This window comes from Poecile atricapillus, chromosome 2 (genome assembly GCF_030490865.1).
Source record: "Poecile atricapillus isolate bPoeAtr1 chromosome 2, bPoeAtr1.hap1, whole genome shotgun sequence".
Classification (NCBI taxonomy): domain Eukaryota; kingdom Metazoa; phylum Chordata; class Aves; order Passeriformes; family Paridae; genus Poecile; species Poecile atricapillus.
In genome coordinates, this window is record NC_081250.1 from 116523837 (window position 1) to 116542199 (window position 18363).

The 18363-nt window shown below is 37.6% G+C and overlaps 1 protein-coding gene across 4 annotated transcripts in view; it reads right to left on the reverse strand.

The window, feature by feature from the left end:
* TOX (thymocyte selection associated high mobility group box) overlaps positions 1–18363 on the reverse strand; it is a 216997-nt gene that overhangs the window by 176331 nt on the left and 22303 nt on the right. The window contains exon 1 of one of the 4 annotated variants that reach the window (XM_058833691.1): positions 3465–3546. The exons of the other annotated variants lie outside the window; for them this stretch is intronic. The gene's annotated coding sequence lies outside the window, so the exon portion shown is untranslated. Of the gene's footprint in view, positions 1–3464; positions 3547–18363 lie in introns of those variants that run through there. 4 annotated transcript variants of the gene reach the window in all.

Here is an 18363-nt window from a genome sequence, read left to right on the forward strand (position 1 = left end):
CTTGTTTCTTCTGTGCCTGCATATCTCTTCAGGCAGCTAGTTTCTGATAAAGTTTACTCTAAAAAAAAGTCTACTATGAACAAGTAATTTGAAACCAATCTAAGTACATTTACCCTTTCCAACATTAACTTTCAAATCATACGGACTAATCAGGCCTTCATAATTTGCAAAATGTGGAAAATGCCAGAGCTCCACGAAATAATGATTCAAACGGTGACAGTCTTTATTTGTGTTCAAGGCATTGTCCTTTATTGATGGTTGCCCTGGTGGCAGGGTAGTGGATTACAAAGGCTCTGCTGCTTGAGTTGGTGATAAATTTTAACAGCTGAAGGTGATTAGTTTGGGGCCTCAATCTTGCAGCCTCTTCTGCAAGTATGTTTCAAATATTGTTCCAACTAGTGTTTCTGCAAATGAAGAAAACTGCAGGTATGAGGGAGTTGGAGGCTTGATGTTATCTGGGGAAGCTGCTTTTCAAGTCTTAATGCAGATCCTTGTACTTCCATGTATTTTGTCAAGCTTGACTTTTGTGAATGCATATGAATTTTCATATGAATATGAAGTTCATCTATATGAATATGAAAAAGAATTTCATCTGCACCCAAAGTCATATTGTTCATTTAGAAATACAGAATACAGTTTTCTAAATTCACAGGACATTGTGATATGATTTTCTGCTCAACAAAGAAAACCACTGAAACATCACTGTTAAACTGATACCATCAAACTATGACTTAACAAAGCTCATAATCCAAGGGCTAAATCAGACTCCTTCATGTGAATAATTTTAGTAAAGCAAGCAGTCCATACTACCTCAGACAAATTTCAGCTTTGGTGATGCAAACTGTTAGCTTTAAATGCACATGACTGCATTTGTGTTTTTAGGTGAGATTATTATACAATACCAACATCATACAAAATGTGACTACACTTCACTGGTAATGCAATGATTCCAATAGGTAATTTCCATAATTGTTTTGTTTCCCACATAAGAAGCCTGAACTTAAAATGCTCTTTTAGACTACCATACCTAGAACATGGGACTTTTGTCTTCAATTCTGCTGATTGATAAGATAGCCAAGTTGAGCTAATCAAGCACTTGCACCCCATCAGCACTGGCTTTAATGCAGAATAAAATAATAATCACCCTTAAAGGAAAAAAGCCAAGACTTGCAACACAATTAAAAATAAGTAGATAGATAGATAGATAGATAGATAGATAGATAGATAGATAGATAGATAGATAATACTGTAGCTATACCTCTATCAGAAAAAAAAAAAAAAAAAAAAAAAAAAAGTCAATTTCCAGCAAAGGACTTAAATAGAAGAACTTCTGAAGCACAGAAGATACAAGCCTAACTACAAAGGTGAGGATCTACTCTAGCTCCCAGGAATCCTAATGAGATCAGTAAGCTTTTTTTACAGAATCCAATAAAATCACAGCCTTTTTGAATTACTGAATAGGCTGGTATAAGCAGTACCAGACAATAACAGATGACCTTGAAAAATAATTTGCCAGCTATGAACTGATATGAAAATTTAAGTGATATGACTGCTATATGTAGGACAACAATCTTAAAAAGAAAACACCCTCCCAAATAGTTTAGTGCTAATTTAAGCATTTTTTCCAACCATACAAATGAACAGGTGCAGGGTTGTGAAAAGTGCTGTTGAAGAAGTGCTCTGCTTGCCAGAATGCAAACAGAAAGAAGAAAAACTTCCATGAATGCAGTCATAAAAACGTCAGAAACTTAACCTTTAATCTTCTTTAGCTAAATAAATGAACTAAATGCAAGACAAAGATTTTAACTCTAACAAGACTTATTTACAGTGATTGACTTTTACCATGTAGTGAATTTTTGCTTATCAGATAAAATGTTTAGAAAGAATATTATCCAGTGTACTTGGTTTTATACCTTCATCAACTTTCAGTTGTTCACAGGCATATGAAAGCTGATGAGCTGAATTTTAAGAAAAATTGTAAAGGCATGTATTTATTTAATGGTTCATGGTATTTGTCCAGTTTTGTAACATAAAAGCCAGTTATTTGAGATAGGGCATTGGCTGCCAATTGAAAGTATTCATGTTTTCTTTTTTCTCCAATCATTTTAAAAGGCTGAATTGCCATCACCACTCCATCATATCACACAGAGCACTGTACAATTCATTATGAAAAACAGATCATCCTACAACTTTCATTACTCCAAGATGAGAAATAAAACCTTAGTAAACAATAAAACATGGTAGAGTGATATCAGGCTTTTAAGCACAACCACAAACAATCTAAGTATAAATTGCACGACCCACAAGAATTGCTATGCTGCATCACGCTCCAGACAAACTCTGCTGCCATTGTTGTCCCCATCCTAACACAATGGTTTAGCGTAGGAATCGACAATATTCACCACACTTCACAAAAGTGAAGCTACGTTCTTAGGGCTGAAAAGGAAACCTTGCTCACATTTAATATGTTATGAGTGGTCACTCTAAAAATTCTCCACCCATTAAGTTTCCATCACAGGCAGAAGTTGCTTTCACGAGTCACCGATGAAGTACACAAATTGCTGTTGAGCATGAACTTGGGCTGTGCACACAGAAGCCCATTTCTTCCCCACCTGCACAGACACCCTTTGCTGGGTGTTGCTCTGGTTCCTCTCCCTCTGTTCTGCACTGTGGCTCAGTTGCTGCAGCACAGACTCTGAGACCCACTCTCACCCAGCCTAGGGGGAAATCACATGCTGAAGATAAGACCTAAAATGCAGCTGTCAGTCTCCCTGTTAATATGTTGCCATACAACTGCAAACTACAAAAGAATTAGTCTGTCCTCCAGGCATCAGGACACATAGGGTAGGCAATCTAAGCCTGGCCATCAAGGCTGTGATGAAAGCCTGTGTATGTACATTTTGCTATTTATAATATCTACTTTGCAATTATTATTTTTTAGAGGAAATGTTTGAGAGAGAAGGGCATAATTGCTCAGTGCAATTAACTCCAGAGCCTTTGCTATAGTTTACAATAAGTTTTATTACTAGAAATACTTTTAGAATATTTAGAAATTTAAAAAATATCTAGAGTGTTAAGAGTGAATGTTAGGTTATGCAATACAGAACACAGACCTGGCTTTTGCAAAGCTGTTACAGCTGTTATCACGAAGACCAAATCATTGGACAGCAGTTATCTGCTACTCCTATACTTCAGTTATTTAGATAAGAAAATAACACTAGGACTGGAGATGCTTACCAAATGGTGTCTCAAGTTATTTCTAAAATACAGTAGGACTAAAGGTACTGAAAAGCCTTGAAAATTACTGCTGGTATCAATTTTTGAAGTTAGTGCCTTATACTTAGTACATATACTGAGCATCCTGCATAAATTTGAAGTATATGATGTGAAAGACAGCTGAACCAGGCCCTTACAGGTAAGTAATGGTGAAAGCAGATTGTAGTAAAAGCACAATTCTTCCGTACCTCTTCAGAAGTCTCTAAAAATACCTTCAGGATTTCTTCTTTTGTGCAGGCATCTTTCTGAAAGCTGAGCTCTCCAGGAGCTGTGGACCTTCTTAAACAAGTGAGTGATAGAGTTTTACAAGCAGAGGGGAAAGCTAATAATTCTTCACAAGAGGAGATAAGAAAAGCATTTTTTTTTGTTTAGCCACTTTACTATTTAAAAAAAAAAAAAAAGAAAAAAAAGAAAAAAGAAAAAAAGAAAAAAACTTTAAGGAAAACATGTATGACAAACAAGAGGGTTAAACAAACATAAAAAGAGTAAAACAGAAGCTGAAAAAGAAGTAATAGAAAGAAAATAAAGAAAAATGTTTCAAGTATTTCTGATCCCTTCGGAGAACTGAAATCAGAAAATTATTAAATGATAAAATATTACTCAATGTTAATCAGTATTACTCAAATAATAAAAAAAGTCAAACTACAGTAATTCTGCCTATTATTATGTCTTAGGGGCCACTGACAGTATTGCAATAGAGAAATTATTCTACATACAGAGAATATGCATTTAAGGGCATGGGAAAATATCACCACTTTAGCACGTTTTACTAATTACGTGACATTATATTCCACTAAAAATTAGAACTATTACCATGTTTATCTTATTCAAAAATGCACTATGCTTTTTACCTAGTTATATTCAAATGCATTTTTATCATGCGCATTTTCACCAAACTAACCACTCACTAACTATTAAAATTATTCTATCATACTATGGTAGAAATATTAATACTGTCAAGAAAGTACAAAGCTCTGAAATGTTGTCAAAACAAAGAATATTGATCTTCTTAAAACACTGCGGTTAATATATAAATCACACAAAAATGATTGACATTAATATGTGCCTTTTGTGCAAATGCACTTTATCATGTACCTTTTTGACAGTAATAGTAATTTATTATACTGCATAGCACCTTAGCATACTATACAGACAATTTTTTCAAATTGAGAGTTTCCATTAAAAGACAAAAAAAAATGTTGTTGAGCAAAAAGAAAATTAACTGTCTTCATTCAGTTTGATTTAATACCTTGTCAGTTTGGTGCATTTTTTACAATTCTTTGTATAAATAAAAAGTTGAAAAGAGCTATTCTAATGGTAATTTGGATCAACCTTACAAACATATGATTCCAGGTTTCTAAAAGAGGCCCACTTGAGGGGGCTTTAAAACTGAACAAAAAGAGCCCTAGGGCTCTACAACTCACATTTAACCTACTTACATGAAAAAGGAACTGCTTTGGTTAAGAATAAACTTCCACAAGCTCAGGTTCAAACCAAACATGCCAGCATATTAGTGAGGAAATGAAACAGCAAATAGTAACTCCTTTCATACTTGTAAAAGAATACTGTATTTATTTAAACGCATTGGCAGAAATTCTTATTTTAATTAAATTGCATTTAGTGCAATAACATTTTCATAATTAAGAAAAAATAACCAATTCATTTTAAAGACCTATGAAAAGCACAGCAACCTAAAATATATGGAGAAAATATGTAATTGTGTGAATAAATCTGTCTGACTAACATGGGACATGAGTCAGGAAAAAACTATAGTCTGTTTTTTATGCTGACCGAGCCTATGCCATACAGCCACTCGACTCAAAGAAATTAACTTCTTTCTATTTAGAAATCATTGTAACCCATACACAGTTTACAACTGTGATTGTATTGGATGCAATTTTTTTTCATTTTAAATAAAATTTCTTGCTGCCATTATCCAAGTTTTTTCTTTACGTCTACCTATCAACAAAAGTGCTGGGCTGTACTTTAGAAAAGAAGATTTAGTTTATTTCATTCTGCTCTTCAAAGTGTAAAGAGAAAGAAGGGAAAGATACTTTCTCAGAAGACCCCTGTCACTGGCCACTACATCATAGAAATCAAAGACTGTCTATGAAGGTTTTCTGTTAGCACTTTGTATACCAATGAGGTCAGAGACAGGGAAGTGGTTTCACTGTGAACATGAGGGTTATGACATACATTTAAAATAATAGAAGCAGCTAAAAACAGAACAGAACAAAAAGATAATTATCCTTCCATGAAATGCTCAAGATCATTCAATCCATGTGCTGGCAAGCTACCTTGGTTTAAAATCTATGCCTACATTCCTGAGGTCCTCATCATGGGGATAAAATATACCAGATCAGTTTTAGGCATGTGTCATTGATTAGTTTTAATACTTATTAAGAACACTTTGGAATGGAAAAAATTGCACTGTCTGTAGTAACACTTTCTATTTTACATGTTCACTACCCAACTTCTTTATCATTTGAATCTCATCCTTCACCAGGTCATTCAAATATACGTTTTTTTGGAAACAATAGTGCAGCTGCTGCTTGTTTGCACTGTTTCTAGTGTTACTCAGCAATTTAACTAGTTCACTGCTTGCAAAAAGGAAGAGAAGGCACAGCAAAACTTCAGGAAACAGAGGCACAAAAGCCAGTGTCTTCAGTTTCATCTGTCAAGGCCTAGTTAATTTGCTCACCATTACTCCAGCTGGTCAGGCATCCTTGTTCTGATGACTGGAAATTCATGCACCAGCAGTTGATTACCATTTGCCCTTACACCAATATTGCCCTTTCACTTGCTCTTTTCCCTCTGTAGAGTTATTTTCCCTCATATAGTTATGAGTGAAATAATCTCCTCCTTCATCCTTCTTTTATAGCAGACTAAACAAACTGAGATGTTTCCTGCATGCCCCATGGGCTGCAGTGTCAGGTTCAGTCTAGAAGTGGTAGCACTTTAGCCACTTTCTGTGCGGGGTACACTGCCTTGCTCAGGAACCATGACATGTCCCCCGCTCTTGGGGATTGGATCAAAGCACCCTTGTTAGACACAGCTGTGAACATAAAAACAGACATTGTTTGCTTCCTTTACAATGTTCCTTCCCATGATCATCCTAACAGACCTTCCCTACACTTGTTTCATTCAAACCTTGTCTCACTTGAATACAGGTGATCATACACAGGCGATCACACCAGTGTCCAACATAGCACCTTACCCATCTCCACCCGAAATCTTCCCCCAGGCAAATCTGTGTATGTTTGCTGTAATTATTGTCATGGTTGTAGCAGTTTTCATCCCTCAGCAGGTGGCCCATTCCTCTCCCTGCTCCCTGCAGCCAGCTCTGCTGCTCAGCCGGGTGCAAGTGACTCCACAGATCCACCCTTTCACATCACCCCTGACACTTCAACCTTTAGGGTCACACACCTATTCTTGGTATGCTGTAAGCTTTTGTAGCAATGCTGCCTCTCCATTTCTGGTTATCAGCAAAATTAAGGCACTCTTATTTGTATGACTCATAATAGCATTCAACAAGAAAACATTAAATAAGATCTCAAAATCAATCCAACAGGTCCTGTGATTTCTTTCACCAGTCCTTTCAGAATCCAATTGACTTGATTACCTCTCTTAAGATTATTTTGCACAACCATGTATAGCCATATTCCTCTCCCCAACTACTCAATGTTATTTTTCTTGACTGAATATTACATATTGTGTTCAAGTGTTGAGATACTTATAAACAACTTCTGCTCTCTACCTATTTGTACTGCCCAGCTGTTATACTGGGGGGAAGAGGAGGGGCAGACACTGATCTCTGCTCTATGCTGACCAGTGACAGGGCCCAAGAGAATGGCCTGAAATTTTGTCAGGGAAGGTTTACACTGGACATCAGGAAATGGTTCTTTATCCAGAGAGTGGTTGGGCGCTGGAACAGGCTCCCCAGGGAAGCGGTCACAACCCCAAGCCTGACAGAGCTCAGGAAGCATTTGGACAATGCTCATAGGCACATGGTGTGACTCTTGGGGATGGTTCTGTGCAGGGCCAGGAGTAGGACTTGATGATCCTTGTGGGTCCCTTCCAAATCAGGGTATTCTATGATTCTACGATTCCTCAGTCAGACCTAGAGTTGTCAGAATTTAAAAACATTTTTTAGCTTCTGCTTTATAAATAAAGCTCAATGTCTGCATCTTTGACTGCAAAAATGTCCAAGTTTCATTTAATTTTTCGATTCACAGGTCTTTATTTTGAGATGTGTTTTAAAGACACTACAAAAGATTATCTTTCTTCTATCAAAATGGGAAATAAGAACTCCTGTCTCCACATACTTCTCTTATTCAAATAAATCCTTGTAACAACACAGTATTTCCTTCTTTAGAAAAAAAGTCAAGCAATCCAATTTACCAGCTTATAACTGTTCAACATAATGCTTTGCTTTCTGCTTCTCTGGATTTTCCTTATTGCTCCTGGCTGCAATTGTTCTCTAACCATGGTTTGATTTCTTTTCTTATCAACCTTCCCATTTCCAAATTGGTAAAATTAAATTCAGGACTAGGACTTGAAAATGAGTGTACAGAGGCACATTAGATACAAGGACTAGGTGTACACAAATATGGGCCATTTTTTTCTAGTTTAATCTCATTCTGTAGCAAAATTCCATTGGTTCACTGGGTTTTTCAAAGTTTCCTTAAGAAAAAAAGTCTTCTTCTTCTGATCTCTCAATTAAATGACTTGATCTGTGATCATCCAGTCAATACTGCTGTTCTATTGAAATGTTGTCATCTCTTAGTTTTTCCCCCAGACCATGGCAGGGATCTATGGTAGATGACAGCATTACCTGTCTCAAAATGAACACTAATCTGTAGATTGTTTTTAGCTCCTCTAGTGCCAAATGCATTGATTCTTTTCAAGAAGGAACATCCAACTGCATGTCATGCCTTTCTCAGATGCTGGTGGAGATCATCTAGCAGTCTGTAGCTTACAGTTTCCTATCTTGTGCAATTTCTAGCTGTTTCTGTCTCCCAGCCCCTCTATTATCTCAGTCTTGCTTTCTAGAGATAGTATATCAAAAAATTGCTGCAGAGCAGCTATCTTTTAACTGTTCATTTCTCTTCTTTATTTCCAGTACACCAAGTCCCTATCTTAGTTTTATTTCTTCCCCATTATTAGATTTCTTCCTCTGCTTTGCTAGGGGGTCATTCTTTGCAGCCAGAGAATCTGGTCCCTCCAGATACTTTTGCCCATTAGACACGTGCAGATCTAGAGGCGCTCATGCAACTTAACTCTCTTCCTCTTTTTTTCATCACACTTTCACATCCTCATCTGAACTGCCATGCACTCAGGCACACACTTCCATTCCTCATCTCTTTTCTTTCACAGGTTTTACAAATAGGAGTTTTCATTCCCTTGGACCTTACTTTTAAGAATGTTATGTTTAATTTATTCACTGTTAAACTACAACATGCCTGAATATGCAAATGTTCAGAGAGAGAGAAATGTTTTAATTAGTCAATACATCCATCTGATATTTGTCCATGTGTTTCAGATATTGAAATGTATAATATAAACTACAAAGAAAATCAAATTACAAAAATTCACATAGAGAATGAAATATGATTGCATAAGGTCTCTTAATGCCTGAATGAGCATACTTCAGATTCTCTGTACAGTAAGTTGCCTTCCGTTTCTATCCAGAGAAATAATGTGCTCAGTTGCTTCATTTATTTATTTGAATTATTGCTATATTAAAGTAAATAATGCAATGTCCAATGTTTATTTAATATAGAAACCAGAAATAATCTTTAAAATGCAGTTTTCCCCAACAGGTATGCACTTAGCAAACTAAAATTAACACTTTGGTTAATTAAATTACCATGTGTTAAAAAAAAAAAAAAGTGGCTCATATACCGTACGTGAAAAAAAAACAGCACGGGGAAAAAATCATTAAGCCAACTTCCACATAAAGCCTTTTATATTTTAGATGTTTTGTTTAACGAAATTTTCTTTAGAACATTGGCCTGTACGTGGTATCAATGGAATGGAATGGTATGGAATCCTCACTGATTCACTCCATCAGTATTTTGTTTTCAGCTCTGGCAGTCTGCAGTTCAATCCCTTCTGCTTGGCAAGATGGAGGCTCTCATGTTTGCACAATTTAGAAGCCTGCACTTTGTAGCCAATTACTCAGATGTAACATAGGTTCAAGTGTGTTTTTTTTACAGAAAGCACAATAAAAGATAAATGGCCTTATGCCTTGAGAATAGGTAGTCTCAACTGCTCTTGGGTGCTCAGAGACTAAGTCATGGGGCATAAGGCACCCCCTGTTCCATGGCAATGTGCTTGGCAGAAGGCCACAGCAGTGTCTTCAGAGCCTCCTGGATGTGAAGTGTCCCAGGCATCTTGAAAGAGGAAAATCCAGTGTCACAGCTGATCCTGGCTTGAACCATCTAAGGCCTCTACACCATTGCTACCACTATATATAAATGAGATCAGGACAGACACCAGCTGACAAGAGCTGCTGCATACCATATTCTTTTTTCAAGTTGGAAAAAGTGCTGCGAATATTTCATGGCATATTTAGGACATTATTAATTTTTCATTTTCTATGAAGGAATGAGTGAAGAAAATCATTAATTTACAGACAGCAACTGATGTGCTTCTCTTACATATTGCATTTTGAGCCTAGATATCGTGCTGACAGTACAACTGCAATATGAAAAGAATGAGAGGGAAGTATTCATGGAAAAATTGTTTTTATCGACATTCTGACATTTTATTATATTCCCCATTTCTGTTAATTGTACCAAGGAAGCAGACACAAAATTACATGCACTATGTGTGACCCTGAGAACTCAACTACCTCTCTACAGCAGCATGAAATACCTAACCATGGACATAAATAAGAAAGTATGGTTCAGTAGAAGTGATGACGAATGAGTCCATCATGCTGAAAAAACAGAAGAAACTCCCAGATCTGATCAGTTTAACTGCAAATAGGAAAAGGCCAATTTTGGCTGCCTACAACAAAATACAAAAGAAAGTATGCTCCACTGTGCATCTCAGTGCAGGCCCTCAAATGTGTCCTGACTTCGAGATGGAAAGACAAATGAGTGTGACCAAGTCCCAGCTCATGGAATGAACCTGTACGGAATTCTGCAGAGAAGAGGGGAGTTGATCTTCCATCAGGTCTCAAAAGTATGAAAAAGGTCTTTGGGCCATCCTTGCATGTGCTCTCTCTTTAGCATGCGAAGGCACAAAACAGTTTGAAGTGATTTTCCCACTGGCTCTCCAGCTTTTATGTTCAGAATGACCCCACTGCCAAACTCCAGGCAAACTAAAAGCACGAACAAAAATGGAAGAACTCAGTATAAGTTTTTGCCCTCAAACATTGGTGGCCACTAAAAGGCATCTAGATGTATATAGTTTCAGTCACTATTCAACACTCTAATGAAAAACAGCCATGTCAAAATGTACAGGAAAAAAAAAATGAAGTAACATCTACAAAACTTAATTTAAATTCATTCTGTAGTGAAAAACAAGGACAAAATTATTCCTAAGCCACCTGCAAACTGGAATAAACTTGGAAAACCACTTCTGCACCAAGAATTTTGTGGGATGTTTTGAAAAACAATGGAATCTCTCTCTACAAGCCTCTATGTCACTTCCTTAGTCACTTCTAGCCACAACAGGACAACGTAAAACTAAAACAGTAGGCTGAACACAGTATTGCTGAACAAAGAGTCATTTTAAACACAGGTTATTTCAGAAAAAAAAGCATGATCAAGAACTGGATATGCACTGATCTATTTGGTGCTCAAAGAATAAAAGTCAAAAAATACAGACTTTATCTTCAACGTGATGCCTTCTTCTATACTATTCAAAGTGACTATATCTACTATATAGAGCTCATACTTAATCCATGAGGCTATGCAGCATAATCTATCCAATACCTTGGGCTATCAACTCTGTCCAGCTGGTCATTAATCCCCAGGAAATAATCTGCACCTCAATTGTTACTGCTTAATTAAATGCAGCAATCCATCTGACATACAGAATAAGGACAGAAAGAAACCCTAATAGAAGGTGACTCCTCCAGAATTGGAACTCACTACCTTTCCCTTGTAGACATAATGTAACACAATGTTTGGTTACAGTTTATATGTGTTTCTGTATATTAAATTACTATGGAGATGCTTCCTATTGAATGCAGTGTAAATATATGTCCGTACACAAATTTAACCAAGAAAACATAAAAAGGTCAGATAACTCTTCCTTCCTCTTCTATATCTATTCTGATCCTTTAAGTTCCTGCAAACAAGATCTGCTTACTCATCTGGATCTGCCCTGTGAATACTATGCCTACTCCTGGCAAAACCCTGTGATGATAGGCTTTTAGAACTACCAGCAAAGTTGGTACAGCTTGGCAAGACAGCTTAGAGCAGGTTTTCACTTAACAGTGAAAGGAAACAATGCCTTTTTACTTCAGAAAAATATGAGAGCATGCACACATGTTCTCATGGAATGGTAGTGAGCAGTGCTGCATCCAGCTGGTAACCAGTCACTAGTGGTGTTCCTCAGGAGTCTGTGCTGGGGCCAGTTCTGTTCAATATTTTTATTGATGACATGGATGAGGGTATTGAGTCTTTTGTTACTAAATTTGCAGATGACACTAAGCTGGGAGCATGTGTTGATCTGTTGGAAGGTAAGAGGGCTCTGCATAGAGACCTGGAACAGTTGGATGGATGGGAAAAGTCCAATAGGATGAAGTTTAATAAATCCAAGTGTCAAGTCCTGCATTTTGGCCACAACAACCCCCTGCAGTGCCACAGGCTGGGGACGGTGTGGCTGGACAGTGACCACGCAGAAAGGGACCTGGGGGTACTGGTGACAGCTGACTGAACATGAGCCAGCAGTGTGCCCTGGTGGCCAAGAAGGCCAATGGCCCCTGGCCTGGATCAGGAGTAGTGTGGCCAACAGGAACAGGGGGGTCATTCTCCCTCTGTACTGGTGAGGCCACACCTGGAGTGCTGTGTTCAGTTCTGGGCCCCTCAGTTGGGAAGGACGTTGAGACACTTGAGCGCATCCAGAAGAGGCAACAAGGCTGGTGAGGGGCTGGGAACACAAACCCTGTGAGGAATGACTGGGGGAGCTGGAGTTGTTGAGCCTGGAGAAAAGGAAACTCAGAGGTGACCTGATCACTCTCTGAAACTCCTTGAAAGGTGTCTGTAGTCAGGTGAGGGTTGGTCTCTTTCTCCAGGCAGCAGCTGACAGAACGAGAGGACACAGTCTTAAGCTATGCCAAGCAAAATATAGGTTGGATATTAGGAAGAAGGTTTTTTATAGAAAGGATGATAAATTATTGGAATGGTCTGCACAGCGAAGAGGTGGAGTCACCATCCCTGAATGTGTTTGAAAAAAGACTGGATGTGCCACTCGGTGCCATAGTTAAGTCATGGTGTTAGGGCTGGGTTGAACTTGATGATCTTGAAGATCTCTTCTAACCTAGTGATTCAGTGATTCTGTGAGATTAATTACTTGAACTCTATACTGCCTCTTTAATAAAAAGAACATCTGTATATTAGGTCTTTCTCCAAAATTAAAAGAAATTACAATGCATGCATTTCCAGACTTATCAGAACTATGTAAATGACAAAGCTTAGTATATCAAAGCTGATTCTGTAATGACTGTAGATCTTCTGCTAACTTTGCTTGTATCATCACCATAATTCTCAATTCAGTATTTCATTATTCACTCAGCTTAGGAAAAAATCTTTGATTGTCAAGCAGCAGCAGAGAAAAGCAAACATTTTGAATTGTAAAACATGACTGAGATAAATGAAAAGAAGTGGGCTCAACCACACAGTGAACACAAGCTAAAAGGTACAAAAGGAGACAGGGATCCATTGCTGCCCTGGTACCTGAAGACAGAGCTGATATGGTACAAGTTCAGAACTGAATGCTGAAGTCCCTCACCAAGCTATGGGCCAGTGAGAAACAGAAAGAAACAGACCCACATTTACTACTCAGACCTGATGGGGGCCCTGTTAAAGTATGAAAAGACAAATCCATCTGCCAGCCCACACACTCATCAGCCTTGTTTTTATTAAGACTATTCACAAGGAAAAGGTCTACAGCAGTGTCAGTGACAGGTTTTATGATGTGTTCAACTATCAACCCTGGGGAATTCAAGACTTCCAACTATTGTCATCTGTATTATAGGTAAGATCTACTCTTTCTGCTTCCTAACAAACCAGAGTACAAATCAATTAAAAAGGGCATATCTCAATTCTTGCTCTGCTTCAATTTCTAGAACTACTTATTTCTTTCAAATGCATGAAATATAAGAAATATTTCATGATTGTTCAAAATTCTTTTAGAGAGTTCTTATATAACAGACTTACTTATTTGTTTCATGCAGTCCCTTTCTAGTATTTATTCAGAATGTTGTTTTCAATTATAATGTTGTTTACATTGTCATTAATAAAGGATGAAGCACTATAATTATTTCATTTTCTTTTCCTGTGGTATTCTCTGTTAAATATTCACTAGAAAATTCAAAACTCATTCATTTAGTCAGAAATTATGTATTACTATAGTTAGAAAAATACTGAAAGCAAAGTACTTGTATTAATGAGAACTGATTCATAGAATTCACCTCAACAAACAGTACCATATTGGAAAGCAGCATTAGGATATAAGTTATTTTCCTAGAGAAAGTGAAAAAATAGTCTGAAGTAGGTGCCACAATACAAGAAGGTTGTAAAGTTATTAGAAAACCTCCAGGTTTACTAATATTTACCAATATTTACTAATAATTACCAAGGGAATACAAAGATGGTGACGGGCATAGATGGGAAGCCAGATCAAAAATGGCTGAGATCCCTCAGCTTGATCAGCCTAGAGAAAAAGACAGTGAGAGGAGACCTCACCGTAGTCTACAACTTCCTCACAAGAGGAAAAGGAGGGGCAAGCACTGATCTATCTCATCTCTCTGGTGACCATTGACAGGACCTGAGTGAATGGCATGATGCTGTGTCAGGGAGATGTAGATTCAGCATTTGTTAGAGATCTCTCATGCAGAAGGCTCCCCAGGAAAGTGGTCACAGAACCATCCTGCCACTGTTCAGGATGTGTTTGGACAATGCTCTCATGCACATGGTGTGATTCTTGGAGTTGTCCCATGCAGGGCCAGGAGTTGGATTTCCATCATCCTTGTGGGTCTCTTCAAAATTTCACACATTGAATAACAGTTTACCATAAGGCAAATGGCTTCTAAGGATGCTTTTTTCCCCTTCATGGGTCCAAAACTCTATGTCTGTAGATTAAAACAATAACCAGACCTGATGTATCTTACTATTGCTACTTCCTATAACAAAACTCTGTGATACAGTGACTCATTGAAGGCTGTATTTGAAGTGGGCAATTTATAAATCCCTTAAAGGGTGAGATACAATGGTCCAATCTTCTGCAAAAAGTCAGACATCCCAGTTTCATCTATTTGTCTTTCATGCTACATTAAGTTAATCTGTGAATAATTTAAGTAGAACATAATTTTTCAGGTGATAAATAAATTACACCATGTTTTCATATTCTCAAACCTTCTATCCAGACATCATTTGCCACCAAATGAACTTTTGGACTTAATGCCCATCTCCTCAATGCAGTTTTAAACTGTATGCCAGCCTGCAGGCCTGAACTCAGAAGAGTTCAGTCACCAACTGAAGCTCCTAATATTTAAATGGCCACTTTGGAGATGCAACCTATCTTCCTTGACTTCCAAGTACTCTTGAAGACACAGTTAGAAGGTGGTAACCTAACTATCCCATCCCTGGTCATTGTCGAGAATCTATAAATATTAGAGTCATTGAATAAATTTCTCTCTTCCCTATAATACATTGAGCCGCATCTGTGTGAATCATTTCCTGTCCTAGAGCGAGAGGCATGTAGTAATGCCCACATACTGTCAGCTCATGAGTCTCCCCACCAGTCTGGGGAATGCCATGTTTGATTTTCAAGTAGCAAAATAAGAGACAAACTAGAATTTTTTTTTTCTTTAAGGTGCAATGTAACAACAATCGAAAATATTTCTAAATTGTCCTATGAAACAGGTGCCCAACCCAAAACTATACTTCCTTATGTTTTCAAAACGAATAGGTGTCAAGCTGGGAATATCCTTTTATCAGTCTATGATCATGATTTAATGCTTGACCAGTTTAATAGAAATAAATAAATAATATGTTGCTACCATACTTTTTTGCAAACCCAAAGCAGTAACAGCAGCTTTTGCTGAGGTGAAATAAATCTGTTACTGAAGTACTGTAAAGCACAGCATATTAGAGATACAATCAATCCACCTCTCACAGCAGCCTGTAGCAGTATTTCAACTGATTTCAATGAGAGCTGTCAGTCTCTAAGAAACCTTTGCGCATGCTCTCTGATAACCCTCCTCCCCACCCAAACGAAAAACACTGAACTCTGCTCTTGTCTTCTGGTTCAACATCAGGTCTTTCCCCTCCCTCCTTCTGCTGTAATAAATATTCCCTCTCTATCCCTGTTACTGACAATAATGTAGGTGAACTCTGCACCACATACATCTGTCATTATTAATGACCATAGTGGAGAGAAACGATAGCTCACTCTTAGGAACCAAAAGGGCAAAATGCTTCAGAATTTTCCATTCACATTTTCTTTTTTAAGCATACTTGCTTGGTGACTTTCCAAAGTCACAAGCATGACTCGAACAAGAAAAATATCTCAGTGTTTAACCTTTGCATAGAAAACGGTTTGTTTAAACAGAGGGCACTTGTTACTTGGAAAGTCTCATTTGCTTATAATAATACTATACACAGCATTTTACAGAATACACTAATACAACAAGATAACTTAGTCCATATGGTAAATAATTTTGTTCCTAGCAGCATTACATTTCTTTCAAACACGAGGCCTTAACTGGGATTGTTTTCTTTGCCATTAATTTCTCTACCAACATTGCTAAACTAGAAAGTACAAGACAGCATCTGAACTAATTGTGAAAAGTGCTGCCAAAATGGCTCTGACCATAGACTCATACTGTACCCTGAACTCTTTCAGAAAGGCTGCCCTGATAGTAGCACTTTATTGGGACTGAAAGTAAAGACTAGTTTTTTACAGGCAACTGACGAAAACATGAATACTTTTTTCTCTTGAGACAAGAAACAAAATTTGAGAAGCTATAGCAGTTTAAACCACATTTCTGCATAAGCCTTTGTCCCTAAGATAACAACCTGCTCAGCACACCAGGTGCTTTCCATGTACAGAACACATTGCATAAAGGTGCTGCACAGGAGGGACAAAACATTTGTCTCTAGGAAATTTAGTGTTTGGAAACACTACATCTCACACAGTGCAGGGTCTGTTTTATAACACAAACTACCTACATTACTAGGTTTTTTGCTCAACACATACAGGCCCAGAAGTCTCCTCTCTCCTCTAACATTTACACTGTAAATAGTTCCAGATATTTTCCTATCAGATATTCTAACCTCAAGTGAGACTTTGTAATAACCATTTGTTAGTTATGCTAGGTGTGCCTGAATGGACAAACATACTTAAGAGCAAATGTAGTGTTTGTAATGGCAAACATGCACCAAAAACCCCATGTAAATGCTAGTCATTATGAGGTGACAAAAATGTTACCTTCTGCTTTTCTAGGTCTATATTACTTCATTAATACATTATTTTTTTTCTTGCAATGGGTTAAAGCTTTTATTTACATTCCATGCAAGCTATATGCCATACATATCTGTCACTCGTCTTTAGCATTTATGTTGATGAAACTTGTCGTGAAGGTTATTTTGACTTACTAGAAATGGGCCTTTTCAGAACATAAATTTTAAGGCTTAAGCAGACACGTGTTAAAACCACTAATATGTTCTGCTAAGTCTCTCTTGTCTTCACTCAGCCTCCTTACAAGGTTTTAAGCAGTTTTATTGACATTTGAAATTCTGAAAATGTCAGCTCTTGGCAAGTGTCACAGTCTAAAAGTGTTATTAGTAGTTCTCTTAGGAAGTGTAAAAGAGTATTTTATAAGAACAATTTTGTCTTTCAACAAACCTTTTGGAAATTATGTGATAACCACAATTTCTACACAGGAAAGAAAATAAACTGTAGATTCCTCAAATCATATTTAAGAAACAATTTTTTAGCGAAGTTGTATTATTTGGTGACTCAATAGTCTGCATTCAAGCTGATACAATCACCACTTCCCAAAGTATTGCTAGGAGGAGTAACACTGATAATACTCTGCCTCTTTTCTTCCACCATCTCCCATCTGCTAGGTAAGTATTTGAGGGCTCTGACCCCAGACCTTCTCTAATAACAGTCCCTCCAGTCATTTTATGTATGTTTGCAGCCAAAGAGGTCTCCTGAGTGTTTTAGTCTTGTAATCCATCTCTGAGGACACTGGTCCTTCTAGTATGAATGAGCACAGAAATGCCCGGGACTGCACCTTCTCCCTCCACTTGCACACACCATTACTGTTGCTGGAAGCCAAGTTGTGGTGGGGATTAATGTACACCAAAGGTGACTGGTTTTATCACCATACAAGCAACATAATTAAAGTCATCCCAGTCAGAGGGAGAAGAGACTTGTATCACACTTCTCAGAGAGTTAAGCTGCATGTGTGGGTCCCCATGCAGGAAAATATACCAGCACATTGCAGCTCCAGTGCTCCATATTTGAACAAGCAAAGACTCTCTAGGGTCAGGGGAAGCCCTGTGACTCTTGCTGGTCACCCCATCTTACTTCATGGTAAGTTATTTACAGCTCAAATGTCTCAATGTGTCATGGGGCTGCGGGGAAAATGTGAGAGGAGAAGCAGCTCCCTTACTTTGTACAGCAGTACACTTGAATTCCAATGCATTCATTCAGTCTGAAAGAGTCTTACCTAATTTTCATATCACAAAAAAAGCAAAGATCCATCAGTAAGTATCATAGGAGCATAAAAATCATTAATTCCACAAAATTGTTCTGAAAGATTAGTGTGAATCACTTTATCCTTAAAACTGAGAAAACATTGTGGTTTTAAATACTCAGTATTAACATCCAAGCAAA